At 35.3% G+C, this 21112-nt stretch overlaps 1 protein-coding gene across 2 annotated transcripts in view; it reads right to left on the bottom strand.

The window, feature by feature from the left end:
* AMMECR1 (Alport syndrome, mental retardation, midface hypoplasia and elliptocytosis chromosomal region gene 1) overlaps window positions 1–21112 on the bottom strand; it is a 114803-nt gene that overhangs the window by 75106 nt on the left and 18585 nt on the right. The window lies entirely within an intron of this gene.

The raw sequence follows: 21112 nt of genomic DNA, 5'->3' as shown, positions 1-21112 counted from the left end.
TCTATAGAAGGGTAGTCACCTAAAGACAGGAACCCCACAGTTAAAAAACAGATATGCAAAGTTCTTTTATGATGGAACAAATAGAAAAAAAATGTGATGTGTACCATTAAATTATCATATCAAAAATTATTTTGAAAAAATCCCCCAGTAACACATCAGGCAATGATAGTTAATATTCAGAAAATAAATTGAGCTAACTTCTAATCTGGGAGACACAGAACAAAGTAAGTTTCCACAGAAAATTAAGATAGCAGTCAATAAGCTACTTATGGAGCCTATGAGAGAAAAGCAAAATCATGAATGAAGAAGCTGTCTGAGAAACCGAGGTAATAAAGTAGTCAAATGAGGACAACTGCTTACCCATAAAGCAGCCTTCTTGCTTTACCCTTCTCTTTAGGTAGTCCTATATAACTGCCTACTTCAAAGTCTATAACTTTGTAAACAAATGAAACAGAAGCTAAACAAAAGACCAAATTCCCTGGGAAGACAGGAAAGAACACAGCAGCCACCAACAAGCAGCAGTACAACAGCTTCCTATGTATACTTAAATACTTTGGTTTAAAAAGCCTCCAGCTGAACTGTTAGGTACATGGCAGAATACAAATTAATCAAAGGTGATGTATATGGTCTGGTAATGATGGTGACTCGCTCAACTCCATCACATCAACACAAGAGAGCAAAATTTGCTGCCTGAGCTATGGAACATGCTCATCCCTAAAAGCTAATTTTCCCCTGGAGTTCCTCTCAATCCTCTTCTTTAAAAGCAGCAAGAACAATATCTCAAACCACAGATTTGCAGATAAATCTCAAAGATTTAAAAAAATTTTATTTTAAACTAGAGCTGTCTCTCTGCTTCCAAATCAGAAATGTACATATTGAACCTCATACTCAATCCAGGACATCTACATAGCTGTAAAATCAAAGGCCAGGGGAAATATAATTTCCCATGGGACTACCTCTCCACTCCTTCTTGGCATTAAATACTAACCACGTTTCTAGTTAAAGATGCACACCTCTGGACTATATGTGTCTCAGTTGAATACTACTATACTGATGAAAAATCTCTGCATTTGAAAGGAGTCTTTCAGTGACCAGCTTCATGTTTTCAGATTTGCCCAGAGTCTTTCCTCATCCTGCTGATGTAAACATACCACTGAAGTACCTCTCCTCAAAGACATGAAACTGAGCAATGGCAAAAGTATTGCAATTAGTTATAAAAACAGTTAATTGGTTAAATTCAAATTATTTTCTATAGAAACACACTTGTAATTTTGTAAGGTATGACTAAAATTGCCAAAGGATTGTTGTACTTAAAATAGTTTTCATATTGGACTATAAAATTAGATAATGCATGTAAGTGTCTAGCCCAATGCCTGATTCTATAAAATTCTTTTCACCCCAATCTGTCTAGGAATATCAGTTTGATTATAGAAATTTGGATTATAAAGTTAAAAGGAACAAATAAATATTGTTTTACTATTTGGAGGGGCTACACTGACATCTGTCCATCCCCCCTTCTCTAATAAAGCAATGCTTGAATAAATAAGGTGAATAAGTTAATAGATGAGAATAACTGGTTATAAATACATCAACTTTGTGTATGTCAATAAAAGTTCTTTTATACCTAAAACAAAGCTGACCTTCAGTCCATCCAGCTTATCTGGATGATCAGAAATTCCAAATATAGAAAAGGAAAATATGACTGTAAAACAAACTTTTAAAAATCAATAAGGTTTCTATAGCTGAAAATATGAAACATTTAAAAAATAATTTTAAAACATAAAAGGAAAACTAATTTTATCCGAGAACAAGATAAAAACCATTTTAAAATTACGATTGTATAGAATAAAAAGCAGACATAAAGGAGTATTTTGCAAATGTTCACGGCAATATGCATGTATCTATGTGTGTGTATACATATTCACACACACAACTAAAAATAGTCAACTTTTATTGAAAATTTACTATATAACAGGCATTTTAAAAACGCATTTGCTTGTAACAAATTTTTTAAATCTTCACAACAACTGTATGAGGTAGATACTATTATTATCCTCTGTTTTAAAGATAGGAAACTGAGAACCAAAGAGAGCAATTAATATGTCAGCGGTCACATAGCTACTAAGTAGTGGGACCAGGATTTGAACCCAGGCATTGTGGTTCCAGAGCCAACTCTCTTTACTGCACACTATGAATGTGTGTTGTGCTGTTTGATATAAATTACCTGAAAAATATTATTTCAACATGGAAGTGAATGAATTATTATTATTATTATTATTATTTTTTGAGTTGAAGTCTCACTCTGTCGCCCAGACTGGAGTGCAGTGGCACTCTCCCGGCCACCGCAGTCTCGACCTGCTGGGCTCCGGCGATCCTTCTGCCTCAGCCTTCCAAGTAGCTGGAACTACAGGCACGCACTACCGTGCCCGGCTATTTTTTTTTTTTTTTTAAATTGTAGAGATGAGGTCTCGCCAAGTTGCCCAGGCAAGTCTCGAACCCGCGGGCTCAGGCAATTAACTCACCTCGGCCTCCCAAAGCACGGGATTACAGGCTGAGCCACTGAGCCCGGCCTGAATTATTGACTTTAAAGAAGAACACCTGGAAATTAAGGCAAGTATAGATAAAACTGTTGACATAAAAAATCAAAATAAACATTAGATGATTAAAAACATAAAAATTAATTAGAAAAAAATGCTCTAAAGATGAAAATCTGGAAGATATATGTCATAATAATATACATAGACTGGATATTAATAAAAGACATCCCACTGAAAAAAGGATCAAAAAACACTTATACAACATTTTTATTCATTATAAATTTAAGACAAGGTCACTATAAAAACTTTGGAAAATACAGAAAAGAAGAAAATAAAAATCATATGCTATCTCACGACCCAAAGAAAATGAAAATTTACAATGTTTCCTTGACAGTCTACTTCTATGGAAATATTTTCACATAGTTAATATTATACTGTATGGTTTTATATAGTTTGTATTTCAACAAAATTGCATAAACATTCTCCTACATGGTTAATACTCTCCAAAAATATTTTAATGGCTCCATAATACTTCATCATATGGGTGTACTATAATTTAGGTAACCATTTCCTTCTTGCTAAACTGTGGGGAACATTTCTGTTCATTAAAGTTTATCCAGATTTCAGATTTATTTTCCAAGGGTAGATATTAAAGAAACAATTTCCAGATTAAAGTGTATGCACATTTTTTTTAAAGCTCCTGATGCATCTTACAGAACGGCTTTCCAGAAAGATAACGCCACTAAAAAGCCTGACTTCACTGAGTTAAAATTTCAAGAATAATTATTTACAATCAGCATTTATGAATCATTTTAATTGGTGGCAGCTGCTTTAAATGTTCTCACTGTTAAAACAGTAAAACACCACAATGAAAACAGACTGTCTCTTAATTTAAGGTCAAGCAGCAGTTATAGTTTAAAAATTAAACTGAAGTATGTTTGCCTCGTGGTAAGAACAGCTTCTTTCCAACTTGCAGACTCCCTGTTCTTCAAAACTTTTACAACACTTATGTCAAAAAGACCTTGTTCTATAGTCTTACCCCATAAAATTAGAAGTATCTGAGGAAGCTGCTTTTTATACTGTTTTGTTAAACACAGCATAGTTAAGATATATAAAAATGTGTATTTTCTATGTTCTCAATGTAACACATTTTAAGACATTACATTTAAAGAATAAAAGATAAACACAACTTTAAATGTATTTGTTGTGAGACTATTTCTCCAAAGGTGCTTTATATCAAATAACCTTCCTCTTCAATCTGTCTTTGTTCAGCTATGCCCTCACTCTCCAGCTCAATCAGAGTGCTTACTACCATACAAGAAAGCAAGGTCTTAGTCCAAATAATGGAAAAGGAGGTGGAAATTGCAAAGGGCTGTCAGAAACAATGATACTTTCCTGAGGCTGTCTTCCCAATAACCAACATTTTCAGAGGGTCTACTAGGGGTCACTGGTAGATATTATGATTTAGTAATCTCATGGCTTGAGTAAAAATTTAAAAGTGCTTTTTCTTCATGGTACATATCACTACCTATTTGTTTATTGTGTACCCACTGAAGTGTAAGCTCCAAGAGGAGAGTTTGTCTTTTGCATGGCCATACTCCTAGCCCCTGACACACAGTAAGGGCTAAATATATGTTTGTTGAATGAAAGAATAAATAAAATAATTTAATCTAAAAGATCTAATGAGAAATCTTTCACATTAATAAAAGAGTTTTGTTACAAGTTTAGGCCCAAGAAATACTATTTTGGAATGTGTAGTATAAGTCTAATTGTGACACACAGAATTTACATCAATAGCATAAACAGCTTTCTCTGGTCCCTTAAGTAGAGTTTAAAACTCCCATACTTTAGGAAGATAAACATCTCAGGGATAACATTAGAAGAAACCTAAAAAAAAATTGTCTTTAGAATTCTAGTAATTGGATAAATCATGTACCAGAATCTCAGAGGTCAAATCAATGTGGTACAGTAGGATACAAGTATTGAAATAGGGTAGGAAGGGGAATAGTGTCAGAAGACCTAGGCCCAAAGTTCAACTCCATTTATTAGTCAGAAGACTGAAAAGGAGTCATGTAATTCCCTTTATCCTCAGATAGGAGTATGCAAGACGGGACCTGCCTGCTTGATGACTGCTACAGGATCCAAGGACACTATCCATTAAAAAGGTCCTGGAAACTGCCAAATATTATAATGCCTCTCAGTAAAGGTATAATTATTAATGCTATTATCATTTGGGGCCAATGAGACCTCTACTAGGTAGATTCTTAGTAACTGTTAATTTCCTTCCTTGGATATCTGTAAGAAAGGATACTCTGAGCACTATACTCATAGTAAATATTATAATTTAGCAGGTAGTTCTTGAAAGGAAAATGTATCTGGGAAATGTAAGATTCTGATGCTGATCGAGTGAGTGCACCATGAGAGACTGTGCCTTGCTCAATCAAGTAGTCGAGCCTTTAAGAACATTAAGGAGGAAAACGGGAGTTAAGATTCAGTGAGAGCATACTATGATTCAAATACTATTAGGTGCTTTCACATGCATTTTAATATTTACAGCAAAACTGCTTTACTTGCCCAAGATACTGCAAGTATGGCACAGACACAATACTATTATCAGGGCTATCTGACACCAAAGTCACAAAAAAGGTTTATCATCTCCAGGTATGAGTGAGATTGTACATAAGTGTCTTTTTTATTTCCTTTTTTATTTCAGTTATTCTTGTGGTTGATACATGGGCTAACAAAAATGCGGGTCTACTCTATACCATCAGGAACCAGATTAGCAGGGAGTATATTCTGTCCATAAGAAAAAAGTGATTCTTAATCTATGGAGTTAAATCTGGCCTCTATGTGCAGGTGGGTAGAAGAGACATAACCATAAGCATGGATTGGATGACTATTCAAAATATTTCTCTAGCAAACTCAAGAGATCTTTGGCAACCAGAAAAGTCAATTTCTAGTATTTCCATACAATAAACACCCCCTGGTTCAGGAATTTATAGATAAGTGACTAAGGAAGTCTATTATCACCCCTCCCCCCCCCAAAAAAGTGTATCTAGGCCAAATGAAAAGTTCAGCCTGAAAATACCTAGAGAAATACATGCTGTCTTAATCTGTTTGGGCTGCTACAATAAAATACCACACACTGGGTAATTTATAAAGAGCAGAAATTTATTTCTCACAGCTCTGGAGGCGAGGAAGTCCAAGATTAACAGGCTGGCAGATTCGGTGTCTGCTGAAAGCCCAGCGCCCATTCCTCATAAATGGAACCTTCTCACCATGTCCTCATATGGTAGAAGGGACGAATGAGCTGCCTTGGGCCTCTTGGATAAAGGCACCAATCCCATTCACGAGGGCTCTGCCTTCATGATCAAATCACCTCCCAAAGACCTTATCTCTTAATACCATTACCTTGTGGATTAAAATTCAACATGAATTTTTTAGGGTGAATTTTTTTAGGGGGACACATATTCAGAGCATAGCACCTGTTAAGAGTCTCTTTTCCTCCATAGGAACAGAATACCAGGGAAAACCCTTAATCAAAACAAAGTAAAACTGAAAAAGCAAGAAAACAACTCCAGAGAAAGGAGAGATTCCAAGAAAAAGCTAGTTAAATTATGACAGGACAGATCCAGAGCCAAAAAGAGAATAAAGTATCAAACTGAAGAGTTAAAACTCTTTAGAGTTTTAGGCAAGAGATAAAGATAGTTGGGTAGAAAGTCTCCTTCAAATGCCTAGAATTTTTCTAGCTTTAGTTAACATAACTAGAAGCAAGCTTTGGCTTTGTGCTGCTCTGACAGCCTTTTGGAAAGCAGAAAGTATCTTCTTAGACTGCAAGGATATAGGAATCTTCCCTGAAAAACATCTAACATCAGGGTAGCTAGGGAGTTGTGTGGATTCCCACATTGTCACCTCTTTCTGGGCAAATTTGCCAACTGGCAATTAAGACAGGATCCTAAGGCATCATTGATAAATAGTTATAAGGCAGTGGTCATAAATATTTGGCAGGTTCACAAGCCCAATTCCTTATCATATATTCTTCTCAAGCCATCAGGTACCTAAGAATGTAACCTAGGTAGAGCCAGAAAACAAAATTAGCCTACCCTTTGAATTTCTGTGAACCCTGTATCTATACTGGGTAAGGGGGAGGTGAGGTAGAGAGAGAGGACAGCAAAAGTCATAGAGGAAGTATGCAGACAAGCTTGGCCAAGGCCAAAGAAAGTGCCAAGGAATGAGTTACCCAAAGGTCAGTCTGAAATTCAGAGTTCTCCAAAGGTAGGCATCCCTAGTGATGGCAACATACAGTGGAGCTGAGAAAAGTCAAGGATGAAAGCCTTAATGAGCTCTTCATATTCTTCAGTTATTAGACTAAATATCACCTCCTCAAAGAGACATTTCTCAGCCTATCCAGAGGATAGCAACTCTGTTGTTCTCTATGGAGATCTCTGTTTACTTATCCCAATAAAATTAGTTTAGTTGTTGTCTCTTCCACTAGACTAAAAGATTTATGGGAACAAAGACCCTGCCTACCCTTTGCATTAGTATAACCTCAAGCATTCTAGGCACAATGCCTAGAACACCATAAATACTGAATAATAATTTGCTAAGTAAAATATGATGTAGTATTATAGTATGTAGCGATAATTTTCAAAGTGTGGTCTTTGGACCAGCAACATTGGCATCACTGGGAGCTTATTAGAAATTAAGCCTCAAACCCTACCCCAGACCTACTGAATCAAAAATTCTGGGTGTGGGGCCAGCAATCTGTGTTTTAACAAGCCCTTCAGATGAATTTCATACATGCTCAAGTTTGAGGACTCCTGGTATATAAGAAGAAGAATGCATAAAACTTTACCTATCAAGAGTATAAAATATATATTTCCTGGTGATGGGAAGAATAAAGGTAAATGTTATCTTCTATTATGGAGTTGGAAAGCTTGATCAGTTCATCCACAGTTCTGAGTCTGGAATGTGCACAACTAACATTACATCAGAAATGTAGCAAGAATTTCCAAATGCAGGATGCTAAGTAGGATCTTGAACAACTTAACCTCTCTAAGCATGATTCCTTATCTGTGAGAAGGGAATAATGCCAACCTCACAGATTTTTAGGATTAAATAATCTTTTAAAAATGTTTTACCCAAGTTGTCATACATAGTAAACACTCAATAACTGGTAGCAATGGCGCTGCTTCTTCTTGAATGTGTTTTTGAAGGTCTCTGAAGATGCGTATCACACAGGAACAGTTTTCAACTTCCAAGAGTGTCCTGGGAAAAAAGGAAGTGTGCCATTTTTAAAGAGTAGATCCTATCATCAAAATTCTAGGATACAAGTAGCTTTGTGAGAACATAAGGATATACCATTTGCTGGACTCTAGAAGCAAAGAGATGCCAAAGAAGAGAGATAAATTAACTCACAAAGGGTTAAAGTAAGAGGAGGAAACAAAATGGGAGTAAAATCAGAGATGGCTAGCATTGAGAATGGCAGAGCTGAGTGAGGCTATGCTGGAATGGACTCTTATTAGTTGGGAAGAAGAATGTTCTTATATGCCTGGTATACATATTTTCCAGGCCAAAAACTGGCATAGAGCTTAATGAATGTAGGTATACTTATGGACACAATGGAACAAAATGAAATTAGGGATGTCCTGGGAAATCTGGAATATATGGTTACTGTCTGGAAATGGTCTATTCAAAAAAACAAACCCAATACCAGCATGGCTAAAGAACTGCACAGTTTCACAATCCCCTCATACAGTCTCTGGTTATGACTCACCCTGAATGATGAAGGCTATATGGGCACATGACCCTTAAATAAAAGTCAGCATGTGTGAAAAGTTACTTAGGGTCATCTTCTCTTTCTTCCCATTCCACCAGATCCTTCTGGTTTGATAAATTCTTTGGCCATCTGAAGACCTTAGTTTAAAAAACAAAAAGCAGGCTTATCCCTAGTACTCTAGATTAGCTACTACTGTATTTTGATACCAGATCATGGGTTCTTTTGGACTATATGATTATCTTTTATGGTAGTGAGGGCCACAAAATCCTTCAATACTAAATCATGATCATAAGTTAATAGTTTCTTGAGATCTAATAAAGAGCTAAGTAGAATTTCCAGCCATTGGTTAAAGAAAAGATAATGGCCTTACTGCCAATGATTCTGTCAATTATGAGACCTGTTGCTATCAAGTCAAAGATAGCTAACTTTAAATAGACAATTTGCTTTCTTGTGAAAGTAGTAGGTTTAAGAAAAAGAATTATATCTACTAGAATTCAAGAGTAGAGGGTCGATAAAAGGATGAAGGATAAACTACCTCTTATTGTTGTGTCACTTCTCCTTCCAGAGTTGCTTTTTTCTGAAATAGAAACAAAATACAGAGACACACCAACTGGTACAGTCATCTTATGTGACTGAAACTGAGGCGGAGTTGCTGAATCAGAGGATCTTTCCACTTTCAGAAAGTGCCTTTAGATCTAGTGGAAAAGAACTTTCATATTGTTCTGGTTTCTTCTCCAATCCTGGAAAAGGGAGATTACCTTGTTGTTATAGTTGTAGAGAGGGCATCTGAATAGCAGGCCTCAGTCAGAGTGACAGTAATTAGTATTACTTGTTCTCATTTTTATCTGGAATAGTTCACATCTCCTTAGGTAACTAGGGGCTCCCTGGTTTCCTAAGTGTCATCATTATAGAGGAGAAATTAGTATGTACACTGCTGCTCAGAATTCCTGACTTCAACCATTTCTTATACCTCAATCTTCCAAGTTACTAGTTCACATGGCACTGTCCAGTACAGGGTAGAGTTGCGAATTCTATGCCCCTGAAGGACTTTCTCTGTTACCTAGAGGCAAGTCAGAGCTAAGTATTCAGAGACCCAAGAGTTGTCTGGATGGAAAAAAAAAAAAGGCTACAAAGAAAGCTAAGAGGTTTTCCTTGTCTCATTCTTTAGCAAGAGAGAGAATTGGTTAGACAGCATCAAAGGCCATCTCATAAGGATAAACAAGAAACTAAACAGCAGATGATAGGGTCAATTTAGTACATTAAGCCATTATGAAGCACCTTCTCTACTATGTACCATGTACTAGGGATCAGAAATGAAAAAGACTATGCCTCAGAAATTTTTACTCTAATAAGTGAAAGAGAGAATACATGAATAGAATTTAATATAAAGCAGCAAATGATAAGAAAATAGCTATGAATGAGAAATGATAGGACACAGAGGAGGGCTGAGAGTTTAGGGAAGCAAGAAAAGAGAGGACCATGACTGGAGAAAGTACTTTAGCTCAATATCTGTGTCTTTGGAGCCACTAGATAATATAAATAGAAAATAGAAGGAAAAAAAAAAGGAACGGGAATGGTTAGAAAGCTCGTGGTCCAAGTACTGGAGAAGCACCATGGCTTTTGAGTTTTCATAGTTGGCAAAGGCTTTGACAGGATGGAGAGCTGTCTCTCAGCACAATGCCCTCTCACCTACCTGCCTGCATGTATATGCTCTTACAAAAGATTTGATTTGGTAGAGAAATAGGGAAAAGTAGGCATGTAAAGCATCCAGCAGGACACATGCCACATAATAGGTTCTTAGCAAATGTTATTTCTATTGATTTATCCCCACAAGCTCTACCAGAATTTCAGGAGTCATATTTTTCACACTCAGAAATTGACAGAAAACTGGAAATCTCTAAAATATACCTAGAAGCAAAAGTACAAACCTTACTCTGCAGGGCTTATCAGTATATGGCTGACAGAGCTCTCCAAACTCTAGTTGGTAATGGCACAGTCCTTCTCTTTGGGTGAACAATGATAGCCTAACATGAGCCTCTAGATCACCACCCACATTATTCAGTTAAATGCCAAACTAAACTATTTCTTTCCTGTACTATTATTTGTACTGATTCATTCCTCTTAAATCAAATTTTATAGCTAATTCTTATGTAGGCCAGAGTCCTCTCTGGGGCAAATTATTCTGATGTTCTCTTCAACAATCAGTCTGTTTTAAATGTGACCAATCCCTCACTCTGAGTCAACCACGTAACTTCTACAGCATTCCCCAATAGGTCAGAAAATCAAGTCAAAATGAATAAACAGATGCTTTCATTTCAAGCCACTCCACTCTTCCCTTGATTCAAGATCCCCAAATATCCTTATTTCCTGATAGTTCACTAATCAAAACTCCTCACTCAGCTGTTTTTGATTGTTTTTTAAGTTGAGGTCTCACTCTTATCGCCCAGGAGTGCAGTGGTGTGATCACAATGATCATGACTCACAGCAGCCTCCACTTCTTGGGCTCAGGCGATTCTTCCACCTCAGCATTCCAAGTAGCTGGGACTAGCGCACAATGCCATGCCTGGCTATTCTTTTTTTTTTTTTAATTTTATTTTTTTGTAGAGATGAGGTTTTGCTATGTTGCCCAGGCTGGTCTCAAACTTCTGGGCTCAAGCAATCCACCTGCCTTGGCCTCCCAAAAAGTGCTAGGATTACAGGCATGAGCGACCACACTCGGCCTCAGCTCTGTTTATGATCCTCACTGACTAGAGTCTAGTCTCCTCGCCCAAGATCAAATTCTAAATCCTTATGACTTGAAACATAACTAAAAACTGTCCATGAATCCTTCCTCAACAAATAAGTCCACTGATTTCAAAATGACTAATATGCCTCCCCCATTCCCACATATTATCACAAATATCCAATTCCCCTTATCCACATGTGACTGTTTCCCCCTTTTAGTTACCTGTTTGTTGTATGGCCACTCCAGTGAAGGCACTAGAGCAAGGTAGAGAAAACACATACAGCCAGTTCACAGAATGAAGGAAAAAGTCAAGAAAAGGAGGAAAGGAAATTACTATTTTGCACTTTTTGCATCAGGGTCTTTCACAAAAGCATAGATAATGAGAGATTATATATATATATATATATATATATATATATATTATATATATATATATGTATATACATATATATATATACACACACAATTTAATCACATCAATATATATAATAACTGAAACATAACTCATAGTCATAGAAATAACTACCTGCTTAGTTAACTAGAAACGATAATTTACTTACATAATGTCCAGCTGAAGAGCAAGTTGGTAAATTGTTGTATGTATACTGGAAGTTTACAAACCGAGATTAGCATGAAATGTGAGTGCCTAAACACACATACTTACGAAGTAAATGTGCCCATCCTATTCACTCTTGGAAGAAAGCTTACCAAACCAAAAAAGGCACTATTCTGTTCTTTAAATTCCTATTAGCCCACAGTAAACTGTCAAATACACAAATGGAACTGAAATGGTATTTGACAATGCTCTTCAATACTAGCTGAATGAAAACCTACTCAGCCAAATTCAAGAGGAAATTAATCTTTAATCATACAAGAAAGAAAAGCATCCTGCATGTTACAGCATTCTTATAACTGTACTGGAAAATATACTGTAATTTACTTAGCATAGCCAAGAATTTATAGAACCATGATTCAGAGTTGCACACATTCTGTTTTTAGCACTAAAGTTGAAAAATAAAACCTACTGGAATCAACCCAGCTTGCTTTATTTCCTGGAATACAGGTAAAACCCCATTCTATTTAACATCAAGAAAACAGAGCTTCTATATAACAATGCTGTCTCATAGTGAACCCACAGTACTTAGTTGATTTGGTTACAAAAATTATTTACAGCAAGTAATCAAGGAAAACAAATGTTTTCTCCAATTATCTTCCAGTAACAGTCACTCCCTATAATGACTCTAATGAAAAATATTTATATTTTGCTGGCAAAGCAATTCTTACCTGATAATTCACTGTGAACAGTAGAATTGAAGAATGTTTCCCCCCATAGTTTTATTTGGCATAACTTCCTCAACCCTCACCTCCCTAAATATTATATATAAGCAAACATAACCACCCAATACGGATGTTAAGCAATTAATTGTCTCATCCATGGGCTTAACGTTCAGAATCAAGCTATTTTCATAACTACTATTATCTATTTTAAGTTGTCATTTGTATAATATTTATGTCAATTAGGTTGTATGATAAGTCTGCTAATTTAGTTACATTGCTAATATAAAGTCTACATAATAGAAGATGTATTAAAAACAACAGTATATTTCCATTCTTCTTTGTGTTTATAGCAGTCCATACATCACATATGATTTCACTGATGTAAGTTTTTAATTAACTATTTAATATAATTAAAATTTTATAAAACATTTCTAGTACTTAACAGTCATGAAAAGGCCAGTGTTAAAAATGGACAACTTTCCTCCTAAATCAATGGCATGTAGACGTTAAGAACTAATGAAATTAGGAATTTTTAGGGCACAAGATTTATGCAACTTCTCAGAATTGTACTTACTGAACTTAAGCGTATAATGCATATAAAATACTTTAGGTTCTTTCTGAATAGAGCTTTAGCATGTTTATCTGTAATAATGTAAATTTCATTTGTACACATTATGAGTCTTTTAAACACCCTTGTGAAGGATTATTCTTCTTCCCATGTTTTAATATTCAGTGGAATGAAAACCCAATAACCTGCCTACAATGTCACAAGAAGTTCAGCCACTCTATTTTCCTTCTTTCAATACTATAATACTTAATTTTTTGAAATTGCAGCACCCCATCATTAGTTGGTTGACTTCAAAACAAATCCTTTCTCTCTTCTACAAGTGCGGGTATTTTAATTCAAATTAATTTTGGCTTAAAAGTTTTAGAATACTTCTTGAAGTATTGAGAGGCAGACCCCAAAATTCGCTGTTTTTAACTTCCTTGCCTCAAGAAAAGTTTTAAACAAAAATTCACTCAGTGCCTTCGTACAAAATGATATTATATCTATATAGATAGTAGTGGAATGGGGAGGAAAGGGGAAGGAAGATAGAAAAATAAAGACTTGAGGACTCTGCTATCAAAGGAGCTTACAATCCAACGTAGGAGGGAGATGTGTACACAAATAATAGAAAATATACAATGCCTGAGGTATTGTGAAGGGAATGGGGGATGTGCTAAGTCTGATGGGACAACATCAAACTTTCAAACTGGAACACTGATGCCATGCTACAGAATTTAAATTACACTCTATTACCCTTGTATGTCTTCCCACTTAAATACCAAGAGATACACATGCAAAGGTGATAAACGCAGTTATCTAAGTTGTATTCTGTTTTCCCAAGTCATGTGCTTATGAGACTGCATCTACCCAGAGAGGACACTTTTTCTAATTCACACAAAGGCAAAGTATATGCCAGCAGTGGCCCTGAATACACAGATATTTACTATCTCCTGTCTTTCCTTATACCAGAAATGCTACAATCTTAATGCCCATTAATAAAGAACTAGCTAAATAAAACTATGGTACACCCATGCAATGGAATATCAGGCATTAAAAAGAAACAGGCACTGTGATCTAGTTAATCATATTGTGGCAATCAACTTCTTGGTATTGATAATACACTACAGTTACATAAGATATCACCAGTGAGAGAAACCGGGGGATGGGTACACAGCAGTTCACCATACTATTTTTGCCATTTCTTGTGAGCCTGTAATTATTTCAAATTAAAAATTAAAAAAATAGAAGAACCAGGCATTTTTAGGTGTGCTGATATAGAAGTACCTCCAAAGACGTAGGGCAACAGGAACACTCACTCATTGCTGGTGGGAATGCAAAATTGTACAGCTACTTTGGAAGACAATTTGGCAGTTTCTTACAAAACTAAATATACTCTTACCATACACTCCAGCAATCATGCTCCTTGGTATTTCCTAAAGGAGATGAAACCTTATGTCCACATAAAACCTACATAAAAACTATGTTTACAGCAGCTTTATTCATAATCGCTATAACTTGGAAGCAACCCAAGATGTCCCTCAACAGGTGAATGAATAAACAAAAACAATAGTACATCCAGACAATGGAATATTATTCAGCACTAAAAAGAAATGAGCTATCAAGTCATGAAAAAGACAGAGGAAACTTCAATGCATATTACCAAGTGAAAGAAGCCAATCTGACAGGCAACATACTATATGATTCCAACTATATGATAATTCTGGAAAAGACACAACAATGTAAACAGTAAAAAGATCAGTGGTTGCTAGGGGTTACTGGAGAAGGAGAGATGAACAGGTAGAACATAGCAGATTTTTGAGGCAGTGAAACCACTGTGTATGTGTACATGTCATTATACATTTGTCTAAACCCACAGAATGTACAACACTAAGAGTGAACCCTAATGTAAGCTGAACTTTGGGTGACAATGATGTATCAACGAAGGGTCACCAGCTGAAACAAATGTACTACTGCAGTGTGGGCATGTTGATAAGGGGAGAGGCTATGCATGTGTGGGGACAGGGAGTATACGGTATATCTCTATACCTTCCTCTCACTTTTTGCTCTAAACATAAACTGCTCTAAAAAAATAGCCTTTTAAAACATATCTCCAAGATTCACTGTTAACTATTTAAAAAGGCATAAAGTATGTATAGCATGGTACTCTTTGTGAAAAACAAAAGTGTATGTATATTTGTATAAATGCTCAGTAGTATATGTATAGACTCTCTGTAAAGATACACAAGAAATTGGTGGCAGCAATGGTTGCCTCTGGGGAGGGCAACTAGGTAGCTGGGAGACAAAAGTGGGATGGAAATTTACATCTCATTGCCCTCTTGTATTTGGATTTCACATCATATGCATATACTATCTCTTCAAAAAAAAGTTCATTCCAGGGGCACAGTTTTCCTACTGGATGCTTTTAAAATATCCCCGCAATCTGGCATATTCCCTTGTCCAGTTTAGAAGGTCCAGGAATCATAGGATGGGATTTAGGGATAGGTTCTTTTCATTGATCCAGCATTCTGAGTTCTGCTAGACTGTGAGCTACTCAAGGGCAAGGAGTCATAGTATTACCTGTACCTGTCTTAATGGCTAACAAATTTGGGGACACAGATTTTCTTAAATTAATTTGACCTGTTACTCTGGTCATTCCGTTTCATCTACTCTTACAAACCCAGAGCCAGATGGATTCTATTCTGCCCCTGTAATGATGTTTAAAAAATTACCTTCTCATTAGCAGAAATCATTCTCAGGTCAACAACTGCCTATCCCTAAACACCAATGCTGAAAAGGGTACAGGCTTACTCTAGAGAAGGCAGGATGCTTATGGAAATATGAGTGATTTATACATTTCCTTTTTATCTTAATATCTGTATGTTTATGAACCAGATAACTCATCAGTCATCTCTACTAAAATCTCCCATTCACAGTCATCACCCTCTAACTTCTATAGGCTTTGTTTGTTCCTCTATCAGGCACTTACTTATTTGTATCACAGTTATCCGAATTACATAACTTTGCTCTCTTACTAGAGTATAAACTTCTTAAGGGCAGGAACGCCTTATCTATCACATTATTCCCACAGTAATTATTATCTAGGTCAGTCATCTTTGAAGATAGTTCGTTTAATTAACATATCACAATTTTAAAATTAAATAACAAAAAATATAATTTAATTCAAAACTGAACTAATTTGTTTAACATAGTATGGTGGGTTTGATATGAAGATAAATAAAATATTTTTGCAAGTATATTATACAAATAAATTATGCTATTAAAACTATAACAAGCCTCATCCTTTGAGGATGTTGCTCTGACTTCATGGAGGGGAAACCAGCACTTTATACTAGAACTGCATTCTTTCTCCCTTCCTCAGTCATGTATAGCTTGTCTCTAAGCTGAGATATTACTATAAAATTGCTAAGCTACTCTTTTTAAACTTGGTAAACAAATGCTAAATAAGGAGACTAACATCCCTAGGGGAAGAAGGAAGATGGTAGTCCCTTTGGAGCACACCAGTTCAATAGCTTCCTATTTATAAGGAATCTTGCTTTATCTGCTGGATATTCCTGATCCTGACAGCCAGCCCCTAGAAGCACTACAGTCCTTGTTTAGTGCTATGCAGGCAGTTCAAGATACATTCAAAACTGTTAAGGGCTTTTATTCATTTTGTCCACCATATTCATTCTTCCTCAAATAAACACAGCTCAAAGCAAATCAAAAGAAGAGCTGATTTTCCCCCCATAGGGACAAATCATCAATATTATTGCTTTTATGATATTGAACTTTGTTCATCTATTTTGTAATTCATTAGGTGAGTTAAGTTACAAAAGTACAAAAGGTTAGGTTGTACTAAAACTCCATTATAGTTTTTTGTTTTTAAAATAAGCATTAACATAAAAGGCAATCCTTTTCATCATATTATAACCCTTCACACTTGTCCTTAACAGTAAGTCTTGATGAGGGAAAGAACCACATCTTATCTTTGACTCTCCCATACTGCCTTTTAAATTCTTTAAAAATATTTATTTGAATTAACTTTTTCAAGTGTGCATTTAATCTGCTCATTAATAGGTATTCAATTCTAAAGTTCAGAAACCTCTATAAAAAACACTCAACAGTGTTTTATTGATGTACTATAATTATTTCAGAAAAAAATTTTCACATCTTAATGACTCCACCTGAGCTAAAAACAACTTTCTGGGCAATAGATGTACAAATTTTATGACAGATATTTCACATCAGACCAAGGCCTCTTGAATTGAAACAAAGGCAGAGAAGCTCAGAGAGATTTTTAAATTGTCATTAGTTTCTTGAGGGGTGTCATAAAATTCTTAAATATATTAATTTAATCTCAAAAAATAAATATATACTATTATACACTTTTAGGAGACAGAAAGGATATGTTACCAAACCAGTGCTTGAGTATTGCAACTCCCGCAACATTAGAAATCATACTTAGAAACAGAGCTTAAATTCTCTTTAGTATAGTTTTCTCATTTTAAAACTGGAACAAGAATAAACTCAACACATGAGAATGTTCTAAGAATTTATGATTGTACACTTCCTTTTAGTATTTTTTATGGTTTATCTAGAAAGAGACCAAATATTCTACTTAGGAGATATACTTGTACCTGTTTACAACATATATAATTGTCAAATAAAGCTTAACTTTGGAAATAATTTATAACCTCACTTTCAGAATCTCACCTGTATGCCAAAGCACTGAAATTTCTCAAACTACCAATTCTTGTTTGTTTGTTTTTCAAATCTAACAGTTTAAAAATCAATTCTTTACTCTAGTTTTGAGTCATTTTTAATGTTGTCCTAGGATAATTAACATCCTAACTCAAAACAGTCTAGTTCAAATTAATATCAATGTCAATAGTATGCAAAAACTCTGCTCCACTATAGCTCTGTTCCCTCACTCCCTCCCCCTTTGTGCTATTATTGTCATTCAGCTTACATCTTTATACGTGAAAAGTTCATCAACAGTTTTATAATTAGTGCTTTGTGCAGCTGCTGTCTTTTAAATCAGATAGGAGACACCTCATCAACAAGGGTACCTGCATAATGAACACTTGTATACTTAACCCTGAATTGTGCCCCACATCTTTAAAATTAAAGAAAAAAGAATCTACTGATACAGTATCACAAAAATAAGATAAAATAAATCAGATAGGAGATAAAAGAGTTACAAAAGTACCTTTATACTATCTTTTATGTTTACCTATGAAGTTACTTTACCAGTGCTCTTTATTTCTTCATGTGCATTCAAGTTAATATCTTGTTTCCTTTCATTTTAGCCTGAAGTATTCCCTTCAGTTTTTCTTGCAGAGAAGTTCTGTAGCAACAAATTCTAGTTTTGTTTATCTGGGAATGTCTTAATTCTCTTTCATTTATAAAGTATAGTTTTACTAGATGTAAAATTCTTGGTTGACAATCCATTTATTTCAGCATCTTGAAAATTTCATCCCACTGCCTTTCTTGTCCCCATAGTTTCTAATGAGAAATCAGCTGTTAAGCTTATTGAGGATCCCTTGTCTATGATGAGTCCTTTCTCTTTTGCTGCTTTCAAGACTGTTTCTTTCAACGCTTTGACTATCATTGTGTCTATATGTGGATATTTTTTAATGGATCCTACTTTGAGTTCATAGAGCTTCTTGGATGTTGTAAATTAATGTTTTCATCAAACTGTTTTCAGCTGTTAGTACTTCAAATGTTCTATCCCTTTTCCCCACTTCTGGGACTCCATTATGTGTATGTTGGTATACTTGATGGTGTTCCACAGGTCTCTCAGCTCTGCTCACTTTTCTTATTGTTTTTCATACAATTTTAATTTACCTGTCTTCAAGTTCCTTGATTCTTACTTCTGTCAGTTTAAATCTGCTGTTGAACACTTTTAGTAACTTCTTCATTCGTTTATTGTACTTTCCAACTCCAGATTTTCTATTTGGTTCTTTACAATTTCTATCTTTCTGTTAATATTTGCTGTTTGGTAAGACATCATTCTCATATTTTCCTTTAATTCTTTAGCCATGGTTTTCTTCAGTTCTTTGAATATGATTTTATTATCTGATTTAATGTTTTGTCTAGTAAACACAACATCCAAGCTTCTTCAAAAATAGTTTCTATTGACTGCTTACTACCCTGAGTATGTGCCATACGTTGCTGTTTCTTTGGTTGTATTTTAATTTTTTGTTGAAAATTAGCCATTTTAAATTATATAATGTAGCAAGTTCGGAAATCAGATCTCCTCCCCACTAAGGTTTGTGGTTGTTACTGTTTCTTTGGATAGTGACTTTCAGGATTAATTCTGTAAAGTCTGAATTCCCTGTGATATGTGTCCATTGATGTCTCCATTTAGCCAGCTTAGTAGTCAGCTAAAACCTATCAGGACTGATAGAATTTCTGATTGTCTTGACCAAGAGATCTTTCATCCTTTGCCAAGGTGCCCTGTGTTGGGGCACACTTTCAATGTTCTGATAGTTTTACAATTCTGCCTTAGCCTCCACATCCTGCTTGCACACAAGGTCTCAGAGTCAGTCACCTCAGGGGGTGTTAAACTGCTGCTGTCTGTTTTCAACAAATGTCCTGGGGTTAAGGCTTTTCCACTGAGTGAGGATGAGTCAGATCAAATAAAGACAAGCCTTGTGAATGAGGCCTTTTCCAGAAAACTCCCAGAGAGGTCAAACAGTGACAATTATCTGAGGATTAGATATTTGGGGAGACTGTCCCTTCCAGTGGCTGCAGGTTGTCACAGCTACAGTGGTTGAAAGGTTGCTGGTTTCCAAGGCTATAGTGGAACTGGGGAAAGGGAGATAGGATTAGGGCAAGTTAAATCAGCAAGGCTCACTGTTCTTACCAAAAATCAGCTATTTTATTGAATAAATGCTCCTAAGATTATTGGAAGATTTTGTTAATTTTTAGACTTCTAAAAAGTTGTTTTTGATAATTATTGCCAGTGTTCATATTGCTTTTATAGAGATTTTTCTGAGGTCCTTACTCCAATATTCCAAAAATCACCTCTTTACTTCGTTTGAAAATCTTTCTGGTATTGGTATCTTCTAAAATGACTACAGCCATCAGCTCTTAAAGTTGCCCAGCAAATTGTGTGGCATCCTGGGTGATATCTACACATAAACTGCTAGGTTAAGGTTAATGAATAACTGTAAAAATTAGAAAAGAAAATTGATTAGCCTTAATTTATATTCCATTTTACTTTTAATGACCACAAAAATGTGTTTTTTGATAACAGATGCAATAAAACACACTTATTGTTATCAACATTTGGGTGCATTTCAAGTATTTTAAAAATATTGCTTTTAAAGATTCTCATATTTTAACTTTAAATAAAAGAACACGAGAGGCTATGATTGATCCTACTTATGGTGAGACTGACAGCATGGCATCTAATTCAGTGCCTAGAGTCAAAACTAAACAGATGAAAGGTTACTAAGAAAAGGCCTCAAAGTATTTCTTTGATGAAGTAAGAAAAATAATGCTTATAAGCTCTAAGTCTTGACTTTTAAAAGGAATCATATATATGTTTAAGCTTATTGAATAGAACATATGCTGTTCTATCACATACAATTGATTATTCATTATGCTGCCAAACCAAATTGCAAGTTATGAAAAAGTTTGACAACAATGGTAGTATTATCCTCAGGTTAGATTAGAAGTTGTCAAATCTATTATAAGTGGTTCTCCATTTGGAGAATTCCTGGGGTCCTGAATGAATTTAGTTGCAGGTATGACATGAAAACCCTATACCTTTGTGGGACGGGAAGAGAAAAAAAGAGGGAAGGAGAGAAAACAAACACATAATACTTTCCACTCTGTCCCTCATCTTAAAGTAGCACATAGAATTGCACATAAGACTCTGGGTTTGGGATTCATGCTACAATGTACAGAGTCATGATGCAGGAAGAAAAATGCTGAGAATCAATGACAATATAAGAGTGATTACAAAGTCACTAAGAGCTTTTCTTAGAAAATCAATTTAAATAGAGCAGATACTTGATATAGAGGAAATCACTCTTAAAAATCAACAATAGTAGTCTCCATGATATTTATAATGAGATCATTTATTCAGTTGTATTGTTCTATTCCATACAAATTCTAAAAAACAGCATGAGCATACTATAAAGGTATATTACATGGTACATTATTACTACTACAGATCTTCAGACCTCATGGACTTAGAATCTGCAATTTCAGGAATTTATGACCAACCATTAAGG

Source organism: Carlito syrichta, unplaced genomic scaffold (genome assembly GCF_000164805.1).
Source record: "Carlito syrichta isolate Samal-C Ts95f unplaced genomic scaffold, Tarsius_syrichta-2.0.1 Scaffold305844, whole genome shotgun sequence".
NCBI classification, from domain to species: domain Eukaryota; kingdom Metazoa; phylum Chordata; class Mammalia; order Primates; family Tarsiidae; genus Carlito; species Carlito syrichta.
Note: the sequence above shows the minus strand (reverse complement) of the source record. Positions and strands in the feature narration are given on the sequence as shown.